Source organism: Pipistrellus kuhlii, unplaced genomic scaffold (genome assembly GCF_014108245.1).
Source record: "Pipistrellus kuhlii isolate mPipKuh1 unplaced genomic scaffold, mPipKuh1.p scaffold_m20_p_21, whole genome shotgun sequence".
In the NCBI taxonomy this organism is placed as follows: Eukaryota; Metazoa; Chordata; class Mammalia; order Chiroptera; family Vespertilionidae; genus Pipistrellus; species Pipistrellus kuhlii.
In genome coordinates this window covers 495,627-501,111 of record NW_023425520.1, presented here as the reverse complement: position 1 = coordinate 501,111, position 5,485 = coordinate 495,627, and positions in this window count along the sequence as shown.

The window sequence follows — 5,485 nt, the reverse complement described above, 5'->3', positions numbered from 1 at the left end:
TTTCTGTGGATTTGCTTGCTCTGGACATTTCATATAAATGGGATAATGCCACACGTGCCCTTTTGTGTCTAGCTTCTTTCACTTAACACAATGTTTTCAAGATTCATCTTCATTGTAGCAAATGCCAGTACTCGGTTCCTTTCTAAGGCCGAGTAATACTCGTACCGCTTCTTGTTTATCCGTTCATCTGTTACTAGACATTTGGGTTGTTTCCGCTCTTTGGCTTTGCAGCCAGCGCTGCTGTGAACATTCATAGACAAGTTGTGGGGGACATCGCTTTCCATTCTTCTAGGTATATACCTAGGAGTGGAGTTCTGGGCCAGATGGTAACTCTATGTTTAACTTTTTCAAAAACTACCAGACTGTTTTTCCAAAGCAGTCTGTGTTCCCTCAAAATTCTTATGTTGAAATCCTCACCCCCAGGACCCCAGAATGTGACTGTATAAGGAGAAAGCACCTTTAAAGAATTCCTTAAAGCCGAAACCGATTCGGCTCAGCGGATAGAGCGTCAGCCTACAGACTGAAAGGTCCCGGGTTCGATTCCGGTCAAGGGCATGTACCTTGGTTGTGGGCACATACCCAGTAAGGGGTATGCAAGAGGCAACTGATCAATGATTTCCTGTCATCAATGTTTCCAACTCTTTATCCCTCTCCCTTCCTCCCTGTAAAAAATCAATTAAAAAAAAAAAGAATTCGTTAAAGTAACATGAGGTCATGTGGCTGTATCCTAATCCAATATGACTGGTGTCTATGTAAGAAGAGGCGATTAGGATACGGACATACCCAGAGCGATGACTATGAAGGCACAGAGAGAAGTCAGCCATCCACAAACCCAGGAGAGAGACTCTGGAAGAAACCAAACCTCCTGATGCCTTGATCTTGAACTTCCAGCCTCCAGGAAGAGGTTTCTGTTGTTGCAGCCACTCAATCTGTGAAACTTTATGTTAGCCCCAGCAAACTAAGTCAGCCCAGCAGTTAAATTTAATTTAATTTTATATATTTTTAAAATATATTTTATTGATTTTTTACAGAGAGGAAGGGAGAGAGATAGAGAGCTAGAAACGTTGATGAGAGAGAAACACCGACCAGCTGCCTCCTGCACACCCCCAACTGGGGATGTGCCCTCAACCAACGTACATGCCCTTGACCGGAATCGAACCTGGGACCTTTCAGTCTGCAGACCGATGCTTTACCACTGAGCCAAACCGGTTTTGGCTAAATTTAATTTTAGATAAACAATGAATAATGTTTTCAGTATATGTCCCATGTAATACGGGGGGCACTGGTAGGCTGAGAAGTTGTGTGCTATTTATCTGAAATTCTAATTTAACTGGGCATGCTGTGTTTTATCTGGCAGCCCTATGCTAACTGGACTTCAGGTTGTGACTTGCAGATCCCAGGTGACGGGAAGCTCATGTCCTGTAATGGCCAATTGTTCCGTTTCTGGCTAGTTCTGCTTTAAAATTCTCTCGCAGCCCGGCGGTGTGGCTCAGTGGTTGAACGTCGTCCTTGAACCAGGAGATTCCTGGTCAGGCAGGGCACATGCCCAGGTTTCGGGATAGACCATCAGCAGGGGGTGTGCAAGAGGCAGCCAATCAATGATTCTCCCTCATCGTTGATGTTTCTTTCTATCTCTCCCTTTCCCTTTCTCTCTCTGAAATCAATAAAAATATATTTTTAATTGATTTTTTTTTAACAGAGAATAAGGGAGTGGGATAAAGCGTTAGAAACATCAATGAGAGAGAAACATCGATCAGCTGCCTCCTGCACATCCCCTATTGGAGATATGCCTGCAACCAAGGTACATGCCCTTCACTGGAATTCAGTCTACAGGCTGATGGTCTATCCACTGAGCCAAATCAGTCATGGCAATAAAAATATTTTTAAAATATATTTTATTGATTTTTTACAGCGAGAAAGGGAGAGAGAGAGTTAGAAACAATGATCAGCTGCCTCCTGCACGTCCCCTACTGGGGATGTGCCCACAATCAAGGTACGTGCCCTTGACCGGAATCGAACCTGGGACCTTTCAGTCCACAGGCTGACGCTCTATCCACTGAGCCAAAAACGGTTTTGGCTAAAAATATTTTTTAAAATAAAATAAGCCCTAGCCGGTTTGGTTCAGTGGATAGAGCATCAGCCTGTGGACTGAAGGGTCCCGGGTTCGATTCCAGTCAAGGACACATACCCGGTTGCAAGCTTGATCCCACTGGGTGTGCAGGAGGCAGCCAATCAATGATTCTCTCTCAACATTGATGTTTCTATCTCTCCCTCTCCCTTCCTCTCTGAAATCAATAAAAACATATATTTTTTAAAATAAAATAAAAAACTCTCCTGTAGTCCAGGCTGGGGTGGACATGTGACCTAGAGTCTTTATTCTCTTCATCCACTGTGATTAATTTAAGTGGACATGTGACTTAAGCTCAGCCAATCAGAGTCTTCCTTGGGACTTAGTCTGGAATCTGGGGAAAAGAGATGTTTCTTGTCCTGGAGGTGGTTGGGCTGGATAAATGGTGAGCTGCTGGATGAGGAGCCACCAGAGAGGTCTCAAATTCCCCTACTTTATCTGGGTAACTCCCTCACAGAACTCCTTCCAAAGTGGCCCCTTCAAATGTCCAGCAGGCAGCACTTATTGACCAACTGACTGAATGCAATTTTTCCATGGTGGACACCTATGCATCCTTCAAAACCCATTCCAGCTCTTTGTCTCATGTACTGAGAGGTTGCTGGTTCTATTCCCAGTCAGGGCACATGCCCAGATTTCAGGCTCAATTCCCAGTAAGCTGTGTGCAGGAGGCAGCCAATCAATGTTTCTATCTCATCCATGTTTCTCTCTCTCTCCCCCTCACCCTTCCTCTCTCTCTGAAACAAAACAAAACACAATAAAACACGTTTAAAACATCCACTTCAAATTATCTTTAAGAAACATCAGGGAACACTTATTAAGAGAATATATTTTTTGTAAACTTTTACACATCCATCAAAATCCTATTCAGATGTCTCCATAGGGGCATCAGGGACGGTGACTGTTGAATGAATTTTTTTCTTGGTAGCCTTCTATGCGTTCTTTAAAACGTCCTCAAACGATCCTTTGCAGGCGTCAGGAAATCCTGGTTGAGTGAATGAAAAATGTTCTTACTGGTGAATGATGCCTACTAATGCGTTTGTTAAATAAATGGATAGGTTTTTCTCCTTGCAAATCCTTTCTCGTCCTTCAGCATCCTCCTTAGATGTCCCTCGGGGGCATGAGGGTGTCTTAATCACATGGAGGTACGTAAGCTCGGCCCTCCTCAGCGTGAAGGTTACTCTGTCGGGGAAGAAGACGGAAGCCGCGGGGGAAGGGAAGTTCTGTGGTTCCTCTGATTTCCGGAGGGGAGGAGGTGCCTGCAACCCGGTCCTTCCTGACTTCCCCTCCCCCTGGTTTGTGGGGCATCTGAAAGTGGGGCAGCCCCGAGGGTGTACCCCAGCAGTGCTTGTGGGGCACCTGGGCGGAACCACACAAGTTCTGAGGGGCTTCCTGGCGTAGGCAGCGGGCGGGCCACGGGAGGTGGGGTGTGTGTGCACAGACTTGGAAGGTGGGCTGTGGGGAACCCCCGGGGAAACCTTACACTGTGACCTCAATAAGGGTAGGAACGTCACCTCATTGGCTGCTAGGGGTCTGCCCACAAACCCACCAGGCTCCCCAGTCAGTGCCTGGGGGGAAAGCCCAGCCCATCAATCCGTGACTCCAGGCCCGGGCCCACCTCACCCCTTCCTTTCACCCCCTTTGTCCCACTCTCTCCCCACTCTACCTCCCTTTCTCTCTCAGTGTTCTCCCAGGAGCTGCTCTGGGGCTGGGGGATGGGAAAGAGATATGACAAAAGCAAAGCCAGTGTGGAGGGAAGGTCCCAAAGCAACCATACTGATTCTCTCTCAGACAGCATCTTCTTTGTCTTTCTTGCAACCCATTGTGCAGATGGGAAAGCTGAGTCCTAGAAGGGTCAACCTTGGTGGGGAAGGAGATAGTCCTGGGCATGCGCTTTACTCTTGAAGGGGCAAAGTTCAGCTACACTGTTGGGCTCTGTCTTTCATTTCTTCACACCCAGCTCAGGCTTCGAGTGGTTGGGGCACCTCTGGGCTCAGTTTCCCCATCTGTGAAATGGGGCACATGATGGCATCTCCTTGTGGGGTGGGGGGTGTCTTGGGATTGTCAGGAGGGGGTTCCATGTGTTTGCCTGATGGTTCTCCAACCATCTCGTCCACCTTTTTTATGTTTCTCTCCATCCCTGTCTCCATCTCTGTATCTGCCCTTCCCCCCGGCCTCACACATCAGTGCCTGGAATCCACTCCGCCCGCCGGGCCCACTGCACGGCGAGGACACTGTATGGGGTCACAGGGTCCTCGTCCCCACTGTGCCAGGCCTGGAACACTGCCTCTTTGTTCCCACGGCTCTGAGCTCATGGCCTGCTGGGCGCCTGACCCTGGCTGGCCCCGCTGGCCCTCGGGACTGAGATCCTCAGAAAAGGGGCCTCAGTTTCCCCCGGGCACTCTCCCCTAGCAGAGACCCTCCCCCTGCTCCTCAGTCCCACTGGGCTTCCGGAACATTTTATTTATTTATTTTTTTTAGCTAAAGATCACACAACACGAATCAAACCATTTAACATGTGCATTTCAGTGGCATTTAGCACATCCACTATGTTGTGCAACAAGCACCTCTGCCTAGTTCCAGAACATTTCGTCACCCGAAGAGCACCCCACCCCGCCTGTGAGCATTGGGGGTGCTCCCTCCCCCAGCCCATGGCACGCACTCCTCTGCCTTCTGTCTGTGCATTTGCCTGTTCTGGCCATTTCACACCAACGGAACCGTACCCGTGGCTTTTGTGTCTGGCTCGGTCACTCAGTGCCGTGTTTTTGAGGTTTGCCCATGTAGTAGCATGAATCTTCCCCATGGACATTCGGGTCTTTGATGACAGTGGGGAGAAAGGGTGAAACCCTGAGACCCCCCAGAGGCCAAGAAGCAGACACAGACGAAAGACTAATTTGAATCTAGAAGAAGCAAGGAGACTCAGAGAGCATAGAGCCTGGGTGCCCTGAGGCTGGAGTTTGGGAAATGGGGAGGTGAGCATTTTGGGGGGCTCCGTGTACAGCAAATATGTTGGGAGAGCGACCTGAGACAGGCCGGGACACTGGACTGCATTCAGCTCCTGAGGCCCAGAGGCTGCCCGGAGAGGCCCAGGGATCTGGCCACGGCCACCCTGGGGACTCGCACTTGGGGTCCAGCTTGGGTCCGGGGCCAGCAGAACAGAGCCCCAGACCAGGAACCGGGGTCTGACTTGCCCCCAAAGTGGGTTGTGGCGGCATGAGGCCACGGCCACCACCGAGCTGACTTCCTGGCTTTCTCTTTCGTTTTGACTCTCCCGGGAGGGGCCATGACACCTAACTTTTTTTTTTTTTTTTTTTAACCTTTTTACTCTTCTTTCTGGCTCAGCTTCAAAGTGCTCTGGGG